The sequence below is a fragment of the Nycticebus coucang genome, chromosome 8, assembly GCF_027406575.1.
Source record: "Nycticebus coucang isolate mNycCou1 chromosome 8, mNycCou1.pri, whole genome shotgun sequence".
Classification (NCBI taxonomy): domain Eukaryota; kingdom Metazoa; phylum Chordata; class Mammalia; order Primates; family Lorisidae; genus Nycticebus; species Nycticebus coucang.
Genome location: NC_069787.1, coordinates 58914272 through 58929000, shown reverse-complemented (window position 1 = coordinate 58929000; position 14729 = coordinate 58914272). Strand labels below are relative to the sequence as shown.

The 14729-nt window shown below is 41.8% G+C and overlaps 1 protein-coding gene and 1 pseudogene across 1 annotated transcript in view; one reads left to right on the top strand and one right to left on the bottom strand.

Annotated features, from left to right (window-relative positions):
* The window catches only part of GALNT15 (polypeptide N-acetylgalactosaminyltransferase 15), a 318297-nt gene extending 305505 nt beyond the window's left edge, over nt 1-12792 (bottom strand). The window contains exon 1 of the mRNA XM_053600101.1: nt 12521-12792. The gene's annotated coding sequence lies outside the window, so the exon portion shown is untranslated. The remainder of the gene's footprint in view (nt 1-12520) is intronic.
* The window catches only part of LOC128591339 (PRELI domain containing protein 3B-like), a 47801-nt pseudogene that overhangs the window by 29441 nt on the left and 3631 nt on the right, over nt 1-14729 (top strand).

Here is a 14729-nt window from a genome sequence, read left to right as displayed (position 1 = left end):
TGATTACAGTCACCCACTGTTCTAGCTAATAGCACTTGAAGCAGAAGAAACACACCATGACATGTAATACATTGTTGCTTTAAACAACTAAGTGGTGGGCTGATTTGTTACACAGCATTAGCTAACTGAAACAAAACCCTTTCAAATGTTTTAGAGCAAGAGCAAAATCCATTATACCTAGTAGAGGTAGAATTTCAAATAGTTGATATAGAATGAAGTAGACCCAGAATACTCAAAGACCTTAAATATTTCATGACCTAACAAAAGAGAAGATGCAAAGTAGCTGGTGGGAGATAGACCCTTGAATAACCCCAGTCCCTAGAACTAGCAGCTGCAGCAGACTTTTGTTGTGGTGGTGGTTGTTATTTTGTTTGCATTAAAAGCCCAGCTGGCCCAGAATAGCCTGCCAGTTAGCTGTTATCATCCTTATACCAGAGTAGGGAGCCAGGGATTTTCTTCACATATGTGGCTTGGCATATGGCTTCTGGGGGATTTGAACTCTTAATTAGAAGCTTCATTTTGCCCAGAAATTATTGTGCAACTGAGTGATAAGAATGAATCCAACCAAGTTTGATCTCAGATTCCCATAAGTACAGAAAATAAGCAGCCCAAACATGAAGCTTTGAAAGAGGTGGTGGAGGCCTGATGCTCAATTCATTCAGTCCCTGAGACCCTGAGCCCTCTCTTGCTGCCAGACTCTGCAAGAAAACCAGCTCTGCCTTGCTCTGTTCTCCCCAGATGACAGCCCGCTGGCCTACACTGGCAAGAAATTCCCTGACCTTAGGCAAGAAGAATGTGTGGGCAGAGGATCATTCATTATTCAACAATTACATTGAGCACATACAATGTGCCAGGTAAGCACTGTGCTAGGCACTGGGAATATGTTGATGGATAATATAGACACAGTCCCTCTTGTCATAGAGCTTACAGCCAGTAAAGGAGATGATGAGAACAAGTAAACACACAAATACAACACAAATGCCATATTTGTTCCTGCTTTGGAGGCTTTTGGGGTGATTTCTTCTTTGACATGCTTTAATCCTATTATTCTTGTCACTTAGGTGTCAGTTTAAATGTAACCTCCTCCTTCCTAGTAACTCTAGTGTATTCTTCAAATACCGTTCTCTGAGTAGCACTTGCTATTATTATATATTTTTCTTGTGTATTTACTGGTTGCTTAATTATCTCTTTCTCCTGCATAGAAGGCAAATTCCAGGAGGGCAGGGGATCTTATCTGTGTTGTTTACTGCTGTTCCTAGAGTTCCTAAAACAGTGTTGGCATGTTAGAAATGCTTAATAAATTTGAGTAAATAAATGAATAATGATATAAAGTTGGCACCTCACCTTTTCATTACCAAGAAAAGCATTTATTTTTTTTTTATCATGTGCTACTTAGCTGGTGATTTTATTTATGCTTCCCTATCCCCCCAAAACTAGACATACATGATCATTTGAACACTTTTGAAAAGACAAGTGTATACTAACAGCCAGTTACATCTTCTATTCTTCATTAAAAAATAAAAGGATTAAAGAGAGGATTAAAGAATTTCACCCAGGCCAGGTGTAGTTGCTCACACCTATAATCCTAGCACTCTGGGAGGCCAAGGCAGAAGGATCACTTGAGCTCAAGAGTTCAAGGCCAGACTGAGCAACAGAAAAACTCTGTCTTTACTAAAAATAGAAAAACTAGCCAGTGTGGTGGTGGGTGCCTGTAGTGCCAGCTACTCAGGAGGCTAAGTCAAGAGGATTGTTTGAGCCCAAGAGATTGAGGTTGCTGTGAGCTTGATGATGCCATGGCACTCTACCCAGGGTGACAGAGTGAGACTCTGTCTCAAAAAAAAGAAAGAAAGAAAGAAAAGAAAAGAAAAGAAAAGCATTTCATCCAGAAACAATGCAAGTGGGCATTTTTGTCGAGGGTGGTTCTTATCCCAAGTCAAGGGACATTCTAAAATCTTGAAAATAGTGCACTAGCCCACAGTTATGATCATCATAATCTCTAGGTGGACTTGAATTGAGGTCCTCCAGTATGTTAGAATTTACTGTCAAGGATTTCAAAGTCACTGTCTCTGAGCTCCTACTTGTGTGATGGGAACCAGACACTGTGCTGGTACCTGGGGGTACCAGCATGAATAACACACAGTGTTTGACATCAAGGTTTTCGGACACCACTGAGCAGTCTGAGACCAAAACCAACGAATATTATATATTGTGATTCATGCAATCATGGATTTCTGCAGAGGTTGCTATAGGAACACAATGGAAAGACACTTAACACAACCTGGGAGGGCAAGGGTGGAGAGCTGCCTGGAGAAGGCATGTTGAATGTTAAAGGATAGGAAGTATCCTTCAGAAGTCAGAGGAGTGGAATGGGGCTAGCTGGATAGAAGGGACAAAAAGTGTATGGACACAGAGGGACAAAACAGCTTTGGTATTCAAGGGCAATAAGCATCTCCAAATGCTAGATCGGGGGAAGAAAGAAGGAGAGAATGAGCTTAGCCTGACAGCAGGAACCATTTGATACAACACTGGGCCCCAATTCTAATGATTAGATCCTATCTTGCTCCTTTTATCCTCCCTGTCTTAGCACCCCACCCGAGTAACCTGCCATATGAGAACCAAGGTCCAGATTCATGAAGAGCAGCATGGGAATTTTTGTCATTGGTGTTCATTTCTTTAGGAAGGATTTTCCCACCTTGGAGAGTCTGCAGGTAAGCATTTTTCTCTTTTACTTCTTTTTGCCCCTAGTAACAGCTAGTTTTTTAAAAGTCAGCATATGTCTATTAACCTTGAGAAACTGCATCAAAGAATCTAGGAAATTTCCATTGTTTAGATAACGGGCAAGAAAATAGCTTTCTCCCAGTAGTAGGCAACCATTTCAACTATACTGCAATTAGATAGAAGGATAGAGAGCAAATTAGAGGAAGATATTAGCATTTAATAGAGCCCTTTTTTTCTGGTTTATTAGAAAACTTGGGGATCCAAATTTTGTTTTCCCCTTTCACAATGAAAAAGTGAATATTTCTCACAGTTTTATCTGCTTCATTAACAACAACAAAACAATCACTAAAATAGGATCTATGATATGGCAAAACCTGAAAGAGCCATTTGGGAGAAGCCCCTACAGGGGAAGATTTCCAACTCCCTTTCCAAGCTGCTCACCAAAGAACAAATTAAATCTGTTTTAACACAAACTGCTCAACAATAAATGTTTTGCCCACATTTAATCCCATACCCAGAGTCCCCCTGTAGTCTCAAAATCTGATCTATCGTGCTAGCTTCACACACATTCACATTATAGGTGCTTAGAGACTTGGAAGCACAGCATTCCAGAAGGCCAAGGTGGGGGCCAAGTGCTATTGAATATGTTGTGGAGAGAAGGGCAGGGGCCTCAGTGAGAGTGCTGAATTGTTCCCCCTGATATACTTTACTTGGTGGCTGGTGGCACAGGTGCTTTAGGACCTGAGGGCAGGAGGCAGAGAGCAGCAGATGAGGGGAAGATTAACGTCAAGAGCATGGCCATGGGAAAGAGCATAAAGCCCCTTTGGCCTCACAGCAATTTGACTGTCAGAGATCATGAGATCATGACAAGTTCTAGAATGAAACAGAGATTGGCTTTGCCAGATTTTAGCACACAAAAAACATGATTCTCGGTTAAATTTGAATTGTAGATAAACAACATTTAGCATACAAGTATTGCATGGGATATACTTATTCTAAAACATTTTTCATTGTGTATCTAAAATTCACATTTAACTGAGAGTACTGTATTTTTTATTTGCTAAATCTAGCAATTCAAATTTAACATGTCTTGTATCTCATGTGGCAACCCTACCTTGTAGGTCTCTAGCTCACCAGTTCCTCCACCCATCCCATCCCATCCCATCTCTGCCCCGGGTAGTTTCTTTCCCTTCCCTCTCTCTGGCTCTCATTCTTCTTCATTTTTCTCCATCAATACAAGAAAGGATCTAACAACAGGTCCCAAATAACTGTAGCTCATTCAGTACCAATATGTTCCCTAGAGTCCATTTGCACATTCACCTTTTTGTTCTTGAAAGTTGAGTTTTCTCCCTGCTAAAATTACCCCCAAGCAATGTGCAACCAGTGAGAGAGGATCTATGGGCAATCTGCTTTGATAACTCCAGTAGGCTATTGTGAAATCAGCAGGCTCTTCCTATCTGAGAACCACCCCTAAGAAATTGAGTTCACAGCTTCCTGATCCAATTGTTGCTACCTCAAACCTGCTGCTGCTCAGGAGTTTTCATTCAGGAAACAGGGAGGAATGGAAAAGACTGGGAAGAAGGATGCAGAGGCAAAGCACCCAACGGGTGCAAGGTACTGTCTAGGCTTTTGGTAATTTAGCTTAGTGTCAGAGTTTGCCTGTTGGTGATAATAAAGTGATAGGTGGTATTGCAGAAAACTATCAGTGTGGAGGCTGATGATAGATACTGGTGACCCAAACAAGTGGGAAAGAAAAGTTAAATGGGTTTGGCTGTGTAGAAGTAATACTAATTACAGTCATTTGGGTGAGCTTTCTACCACACGATGTCCAATTACCATATAGCACCATAATACTTATGTGTATCATTATGTATGCTTTAAATTAACTTTGTTATAAAGCGTAATTTGATTACAACAGGAGACTCAACATGTATTGAATAGAGCCTTCATAGTTTGTTACTGGTGCAGAATGGTTGTCTTAAAAGGTTAGGGTGGCCTGAGTCACAGTGAGTAAGGCAACTGTGGTGGGCAGCTTCCCACATGGCTCGAGAGGCTCCTCACTTCCTTGCATTCGCGCCTTTGCACTCAAACCCACCCCTCTGCGCTCACCTCTGTGCCCCTGGGGCTGGAACTCTGCAAACCAAATTCCTGCTTCCGGCTTTGTCGGGGGCTCCTTACTAGCCTCTGCCGGAAGGGGGCGTTAGAGGGAGATTGCGGGGAGAAGACGGATTTGCTCCTTTCTGTCTGGATTCAATTTCTTGATTTCTTTAAGCATCACCCTCGCGACGTACTCCGGCAGCAGTCACAGTTCCTGGGGCAGCCACTGAATCCAGTTTGCAGTTTCTTCCACACGTGTAGCACCAGCTTCGTGGTGCTTCTCGGGACACCAGCACCCACTGAGTAGGTGTGGGTCCCAGCCCCTAGGACCCTCCTCTGAGTTTCTGGGTTTTAATAATTTCTTCCTCTTGCTTTTGTTTCCTCGGCACTGATAGTAGTGGCTGCTTCCTGCAGTTGTTACTTCCTTGGCACCTTAAAGTTCTAGTTTGCCTTTCCAGTTATTCAATTAACAATTCTATTAAATCCTCTCTGTTAAAAAACGAACTGGTGTGATTTATCTGCTGATTTGCACCCTGACATACATGGGTACCAACCACTCAATCCCTGGTCTTTGGCCAACCTCAGTGCCAGTTTCTTGCCTTAACCCTCCAAAGAGAGCTAGTTACCCACCCTGCACTTGTACAACCTCACAAAGAGTGTGTCCTTAACTTGTGCGACCTAGGCTCCTGCCATGCCTCCCCCTAGGGAGAAATCCAGGAAAGTGTGGACTAGGGACTCCAGCCACCTCAGATCCAGAGGAGAAAGAGGAGGAAGGCCAGGGTAAAGCAGCCAGAGGCCAGCTCAGGGTCACTGGTGGCCAAATATGTCCAACCTCAGCTGGAGCTATGGGACAGCTGAGAGCCAGTGGCAGGGAAGAACACCACTGGCCACCCTGCCTGACGACCATGGGGGTTATGGTTCACCTGCTACTTGCTGGTTTTACATGTGCTGCATCTCCAGTATTGGAGCCAATGTATACAGTCGTCCCTCAGTATCTGCAGAGGATTGGTTCCAGGACCATTGCTTATATCCAAATCTGGGCATCCTCAGGTCCCACAGTTAGCCATGTGGAACGGCAGATATATGAAAATTTAGCCCTCATATATGTGTTTCCCATCTGGTGAATACTGTATTTTCCATCTACGTTAGGTTGTGAGTGCAGAATCACCTATGTGGAGCGTAGACTCTGTTTATTGAGAAATATCTGCATATAAGTGAATCCATGCAGTTCAAACCTGTGTTGTTCAAGAGTCAACTATATACATACATGCATAGGTACCTACGCACACAAACATATGTGTAAGTTACGGGGCCCTCTTATAAAACAACTGCTTAGGAGTGGAGGCTGGGACATAAACTGAAATTTAGATGTAAAACTCAGATATATCAGGTGGTATCCAACCAGGAAAACAGAACCTACTGCATTTAAACAGATGGGGATTTAATGCAGTTAATTAGTTACACTGGCAATAGAAGAACTGAGTGTCCAAATGGGGTCTGGGAAGACCACCCGGAGATTAGCACCAGCAGGAAGCCACTACCCTCTCTAGGCTGGAAGGCAGAGGGAAGGAGTGGTGTGGCAGGCTGCGTTCTCCAGAACATATACTTAGACACAGACTGGTGTGTGATATGTTTATGAGGGGTGAACAACCCCAATTGGAAGGGTCATCACTTCAGAACTCCTGAGGGTTGATGGGCACCACTACTGAGACTGCACCACAACCTAACTCTCTTTTGCCCAGTCTTGCCAGCTTCCTTCCCCACAAGTGTTGGTCCCAAAAGCACCCTAATAAACCTCCTAAATGCTGCTCTTCATCTTCCAGTCTTCTGCCTGGGAAACCCAAGCATGGCACACACATTAAGCTCCTCAACCAAGTTAACTTTGTTTCAGATCATTTTAATCCTTTGGGTAATCTGTGTCATTCCTTCCCCTCATGGCAGGGAATGGGGGCCCTTCTACCTGGCCTCCATTCAGATGTCCATTTGTGCCTAGAAATTCAATCCCCAGAACAGTCAGCTGACTCAGTCCTTTACATCATTTATGTAAATGTCTATCCTCGCCTTCTCTAGCACTGGACTCTATTTTTCCTTATGGCACCTTTCATCTGACCAATTACAGTTGTTTGTTGATTGTGTGTCTCTACCCACTCAAGCAGGGGATTTGATCTTGTTCATAGCTGTATGTATGCAGTGCCAGTGTTTAGGACACAGTGTGAGTTTGATAAAATTTGCTAGTGAATTCATTCACTTACTGAGTGTCAAGCCCTGTGCCAGACACTGATAATGGTTTTAAAAAGTTCCAATCTAGTGGGGGAAATTACACAAGCAGAAAAGCAATTATAAGCAGCAAATGCTATAATTGAGCATTGTCATCAACCAACATGAGCAACCTAGGATGCTTGGGCAAAGTTTCAGAGAGCAGGTGATAAGGTGCTGGCTCTCTAAGGGGAAGCCCTGGAATGGGTGATCCATAAGCATGGTCTGGGAAGGGAGGCAGGTGACAACAAAGATCTCTAGGATAGCAGGATCAAAAGGATAATGAAACAGAGGAAGCCAGGCATGCCTTGAGATCCAGCACTTCCCTCTGAAAACTTGCTCCTCAGAACACTAGCTGGCAGGAATGTGTGAAGATTCACCTACATGGTGAGGGGAGATGGAGGGAATTGCAACAATGTATACAATACCCCCCTCCCCAAAAAATAGCAAGCAACATCAGTATTGGTTGGGAGGAAAAGAGCAGAATAAATAAAGGAACTTCCATACTTTGGAGTATTGGCCCTATCAAAAAGAGATCAGTCTGTGTACTGACATGTAAAAATACATATGATATATTAAGTGAAAAAGATTAAGGAACTATATCAACATGTTGATATCCATTTTTTTAAAGACATATGCATACTTGGTAAACAGTCTGTAAAGCTAGTGAATGATGCCCCATGATCATATCAATGTACACAGCTATGATTTAATAGAAAAAAATAAAAAATAAAAAATTTTAAAAAATTAAAAAAAACAAAAGAAGAATATCACCAACAGAGAAAATGTCTTCCAAGGACCCAGAGAGAAAGGAGAAATCACTTATAAAGGAGAAATCACTTACAAAGAAAGACATACAGACTTCTGAACAATAGCAACATGACCACCAGCCTCCAAGATAGACCCCAGTGACCTTTATCACCTGGCATAAGAAATAGATTTGCTCAGTACAAAATTCATAGTTGACATCTAAAAAAAAAAAAAAAGCAAGAAAGACATATGCATATATGCATGTTTATACAAACTTGGAAAATCATCTAGAAGGAAACACAACCCCTCAACTGCTGACAGTAGGACTGTAGGAACAGAATACACAGGGGAAGTCTTACTTTGTGGTAAGATTTGAGTTGGTTACAACTAACGTGAATTAACTCTCAAATTAAAGGAGAAAAAGAAAAGAAAATCCAAGGGGCTTGTGGTCATCAAGCATCAGGGACAAGCTGAAGGTCTATAAGTCCATACACATCAGGATAATTGATCAAAGTAGTCAAAGGGTTAAGGCAAACAAGAGACTCTGTCAAGAAGGTGAGCTAACTCAAGACAAGGTCACTGGAAGGGTGGTAGAGAGGGGCAGAAACATACGAGGTTTGATAATTAAGTTCACGATCTCATCCCAGAAAAAGTATTACATACCTCATTGCTGAATATCACTACAGTCTCCTTCAAAGTACCGCCCTGGGGAAACTATGCACTGACACCAGCACCTAGGCCATCCTTCAAAGCAATTTGGGAACTCTTTTTCTGGAATGGCCATCAGAGATGTCATCACTTTACCCTTGATGTCCTGAATGTCATCAAAATGTCTTCCTTTCGGTATTTCCTTTATCTTCAGATAAAGAAAACATCACTGGGGAACCGGACCAGGTTAGTAGGGAGGGTGTTCCAATACAGTTATTTGTGTACTGGCTAAAAACTTCGTCACAGACAGTGCCCTGTGAGCTGGTGCATTGTCCTGATGCAAGAGCCATACCTTTCTCGTGCCAAGATTTTCAGTTCAGATTTTCTTGTTTCTCTATCAATGTTTACTGGTTAGCTATGCATCTCACAGTCAGCCAATGATTTTGATGCACAAATTTTTGCAGTGAATTCATCAGTTCTGCTTGTTATTGGCCTCTCCTAATCTCTCTTCATCAGTGACACTCTCCTCTCAGACATTTAATCCATTTGTACACTGCCACTTTCTTCATGACATTATCTCTCTAAACTTGGACTAATATGTCCCTAATTTCACTTCCACTATTACCAAGTTTAACAAGAAATTTACGAATGTTTGTTCTTTGCTGTAATTCAAGCTCCAACATTCTCATGTTGGCACACAAAAATACACAACAATAATGAACACCACTCAGCAAGACACTGCCATATATTTACAGGAACACAGCTATGAGACACTGATATACCAAGGTTAGGAAACCTTACTGAGTAGTTTATACAGTGCTGCCAACTGAAGCACATGGTGACAAATTCTCAAACTTAATTTGTTCTCAAACTCTCAAGTTCTCAAACTGTAGGTCTGAGTTCAGGAGAGGCACTGCTGACAGCCTTCTAGCCTTGTGGCTACTTCCCACAGCCCTCAGGAGTGTGCAGACAGAGCTACCTGCACTGTGACTGATGGGGACAGGAACAGCAGAGTTAAAATGAGGAGGACACACTCAAAAGCAGGCTAAAGCCTTCTGACTTTCCCTAACCCAGCTCTTCCTTCATATATCTCTGGGGAAAGAGAATATGTAGCATCTCTGCCTTTTCTCTCCAACCACATTCACCAAAAAGTCTTCACTCCTTGCAAGATCTCTCAGAGACTTCAGTAAGTGTTTTTTTTATTATTATTATTATTGCATTGGGAATCTTCGAGAGGAGATGCCATATGCAGCAATTCCTAAAAATATTTGACCAGAGCATACTTCCACTGCTATATTTTAATTGCCATCAAGTTTTAATTATAGTATAAGCATTACGTGGATATTTTCTCCTTGTAAAGAGCTCCAGGTTAACCTATTGAAGGGAAAGGCCAAATGCAAAAAAAGAGAATGAGATTCAGAAAGGGTACCTGGAAAAAAACAAGGTCTAAATCAGGCATCCTCAAACTTTTTAAATAGGGAGCCAATTCACTGTCCTTCAGACCACTGGAGGGCTGGACTATAGTTTAAAAAAAAACAAACTATGAACAAATTCCTATGCACACTACACATATCTTTTTTTGAAGTAAAAAAACAAAACGGGAACAAATACAATCACACCACCTCATGTGGCCTGCGGGCCACAGTTTGAGGACCCCTGGTCTAAACTAACAAAAGTCTTCTCACAGGAGCCCAAGGAGATTCCTGCAAAGTCCTCTCCATGGTGATTCAATTCTTAGGAATTTATAGAAATTTAACTTCCTGGGACCCTAAAACTAATGCTTGCTTCCACTTCTATAAAAGCCCACACTTGTATAAATGCCTGAGCTGCCTTCCCCAGCTCAGTTCAGACTGACCAATGAGAAGGGTACCCATGGACAAGGAACCCTTGGCTGGAGATAAAAGGGGAAAGATAGATCCAGTCAGGGAGCACAGCCATTTTTGGACTCTGCCATGGCTCCCCCAGCTGAAATAAAGCCCTCCCTCTTTTAAACACGAGTATTCAAGTGTTCTTTCTCTCCATTGGGCCTTGCTTTCCTGCAACAGCTCCAAATAGAGAAACCATGTGGAGACAATCTGAGGAACTCCAGCCAACACACACCACCAAGGGTAAGGGTAAGCCTTGAGGGTGAGGCCATCTTGGATGCTCCAGCCCAGCCAAATATAGACACGAGTAAGCTAAATGGGTCTATATGGAACAGAGACAAGCCACCCCCACTGAGCCTTGCCTGAAGTCTTAACCCAGAGAATCATGAACAATAACGGTTGTTGTTTTAAGCCACTAAGTTCTGGGATGGCTTTAACACAGCAATAGATAATAGACACATTGTCCGTCCCAGTCTCATGTCAGTCTCCCCCTACCCCAAGGAAATATTTCAAATCTCTTGAAAACTGTTTTCATCATTACTTTGCTTGTTTAAAATAGTTTTATAAGGTATGTGTATATCTTTACATCAATTTTATAATTTTAAGCTGTTTTTGAGCTTTATAAATATGGATTCATGCTGCATGTACTATAGGGAGAATAGAATTGTGGAATACTCAGCCACAGAACTATTATTATAGCAGTGAAAATGAATGTTGCTACACATAATATCACAAATGGATGAAGCTTACAGGCATAGTGTTGTACTGAAAACAGCAAGTTACAGACTATTATAATAGATCATTCATCTTGTCATATGATTGGGCACTTCCTCTTCTTTGAGTTTCTCGTTTATTTCCTCTGTCCATTTTTCTTCCAGCTTGTTATTTTTCTTATTAACTTATTGGAATTCTTTAAATATTTTAAGTGTCCGCCAAGAGGAGAGTTCTAGGAATTGCTTCTGGAGAAATATTTTCAAGAATACAGTTTAAAATTACCAAACTAAAATCACACCCTGCAAGACATTGGGGGGGAAAAAATAAAGAATTAACATAATGACAAATTGCACAGGCTCTTTGCTTTCTTGGCTGAAGACTCCAAGGGTCAGAGACATGACAGAGCTTTAGGCTATATTGCATGGTAAGAAGCCATTCACATATGGATTAATAAATTGTGATATATATATATATATACCATGGAATACCACACAGCATTAAAAAAAGATGGAGACTTTACCTCTTTTATGTTTACATGGATGGAGCTGGAAAATATTCTTCTTAGTAAAGTATCTCAGGAATGGAAAAAAAATATCCAGTGTACTCAGTACTATTATGAAACCAATTTATAATCACTCACACTTTCATATGAAAGATGAATCACAACTATAGCTCAGGATGAAGGAGAGAAGGGGAGGGGAGTGGTTTGATGGAGGGTAAACGGTGGGACCACACCTATGGAGCATATTGTAAGGGTACAAGTCACATCTATCAAGTATGGAACACAAATGTCTTAACACAGTGATTAAGTAAATGAGGTGAAAGCTATGATAATTAGTTGGATGTAACCACTCCAATTTGTACAAAAAAATCAACACATGGAATCCCACACAGGCATAAATGTATTCATGAGCTATGTATATATGACTTAATAAAAGGGAAAAAATAAATATTTAGCTTAACCAAAAAAAAAAAAAAGAAGAATCCATTCACATAAATCCCCAGTGCACAGAGGAAGCTATTTCATATTTTCTTTACTACCAACAGAAAATGTATCATTTAACCTGAGACCTGACCCCCTTTGAACATTTCCTAAGATTGACCAATGAATTACAGTTCTTTCTAGCAGTGAATTTATATTGCAGTATGGAAAAATAGACTCCTATAACCTTGGAAGAGTCGCATTTCATTCACTTGGGTCACTTGAGAGGGCCATTATAGACTCAGATAAGACATGTAGGACTGTGTTTAATATCTAGCAATTTTCTTGTGCCTCTTCATTTCTTAAAAGAATATATCCATTAGGAGTCATTAGTACGTCTTGTCAAGATGGGGGCTAAATTATCCTCAACAGCTTAGAAAAAATGCTTTTTCAAGAAAAATAGTGGCATTAATTGCCTGGAGCAACAGTTAGGAGTTTCTTTGCCATAACCTCTCCCTCCTCCCCCCAGGAGGAATCGGACACTGCTTACCTCTATCAAAGATCCAGGCCATTTTCTCCCTACCCTATGAGTCAGCTCTGTCCTCTGTCACTCCAGCCTGTGGCCTCTCTGGTAGCAGGCCCCTATCCATGGGGAATAAATAAAGCTCCTCGGTTCTCAGGCTGATTCTTCCTGCTCTCTAATTCATCCAAAGGAGAAAGAGGAAGGAGATGCCTCACTTAGCAAACAATCTCATTTGAAAGGGCTGTGTTTTAGCAACAGGAAGCAGAGCACATTAGAGAAATAATCACCCTCCTGGTGCTCCAAACTGAAACCGATCTCCTTGTTGACCTTTTATTTGAAACACAGGCTCTCTGGAAAACGCATGAGGTTGGAAAGAGGGAGATTGTCAGATCCATTGGGGGAAGAAGGGTATGTTTTCATGATAAAAAACAAGTTTTCTGTAAAGATTTTTAACTTAAAAACCTTAAAGTTTAATTAGCAATGTCTTCCATCTCCTAAATACGGGCATCTCTAGGCTTTGTCCTGCTCCTTCCCCTTCTCAGGTGCATTCTCACAGGCATTAATAATCACATCTGCATCAGCTAACTTCACCCGAAAGTGATAAAATAGCAACTTAGAGTGACTTAAATAACACAGACATTTAATAAACACATGTGCAACAAAGAGCTTGGAGGGAGGTAATTCCAAACTTGGTTCAACAGCCACAAATGACCTTGTGTTCTTGCCACCTTTCTGCTTTGGCATCATCAGCATATCAGCCACACTCCAAAGATCTCTGCTCCTCTGATGGGGTTACCCCCATCTGAGGTGAGGGCTTGATTTGTTTGCATATTCATTTTGGCAAGCAAATCAAGCCCTCACCTCAGGTGGGGCTCTTTTATCAGGAGGAAAATGCCTTCCCAGAAGCCCTTTCTGCCTCATTGGCCAGAACTGGATCACCCTCTCACCTCCTGACCAAAGGAAAATGAGTTACGGAGTTACCCTATTTGGGCCAGTCATGGTTTATCCTCTCTACCTGGGCACCATGTAGCCCAAACACAACTGGGGACTCTGTAAGGCAGGGAGGAGGGACCGCTATGGAGAAGGAAATGGCTCCTGGAGCCTGATCTCTAGCCCTGACTATCTATCTCACCTCCATGACTCCCTTCTAACTGCCTCCTAAGCAGTGCTGCCTGAGTGCCTCACTGTCACCTCAGACTCAGTCTATCAGGAAACAAATTCCTTTTCTTACCTCCAGATTCCGGCTCCCTTTTCTGCATTTTCTGATTTTTCCAAGGGAAGTTTCATACACCCATGATGGAGGCTACAAACCTCAAATCATCTTGATGCCCTCTCCATCTGGACTTCCTTTTCCAGTTTGCCACTGGGAGCTGCCAATCCTTTTTCTTCCTAACGTCTCCCACTCTGGCTCATCATTTCCATTCTTCATTCCGCTCCTTCAGTTGAACTGTTCCAATTGCACGTGGCCCATTTCATCTAAAACAGGCCCCCAACCTTCAGGGCCATGCACTCTGCAACCAAGCTCACCTTCTTAAAGCTCTTATCCCTCCCTTCCAGCCTCTAGTGCTAGGCTGCTATTTGTCTTCAGAAAGAAGACAAATTCTTGGTTTCGGTTTTAAGATTTTTTACAATATTATTTTTCAAAAAGGATTTCCCATAATCCTCAGCTGCAGCCAGACTGGTCGACTGGCTGTTCCCTATAATAAGCTTTAGGCATTCTCATCACTGCACTTTTGTCCACAGCATTCCCCTAGACAGGAAAACCTTTCCGCCTTCTCCCTCCCAGCTGAATCCTACCTGACCAACTCAGATTTCATTGCTCAAACCTTCTCAAATATGCTAGGCTACAGTGAGTGTTTTCTCCTCTGAAATCTTACATGCTTTTTGCCCTTGTGGAACTATGAGCCAATTTTTAAGAAGAAACTTCAGGATTAAATAATTAGGCAAATGTAACTCGGCTATGGCCAAATTACAAGTGCTTTGAACTGCAGAAAGTTCAGAGCCCTTGTAAAAGATAGAGGTAGTAGTACTCTAAACTAAGGCCACAACTGAGTCTTCCAGGGAGCAGCAGTAGATCTATACAATATGATATCACCTATCAATGGAGAGACATTCATTTGTTCATTCATTTGTAGCCAGGAAACTGGAATTTTATTGCCTGACAACTGCCACCAGAATTCTTGGCAATAGAACTCTCTCTATTTAGAAAAACATCTTGACAAATTGTTTGGGGATA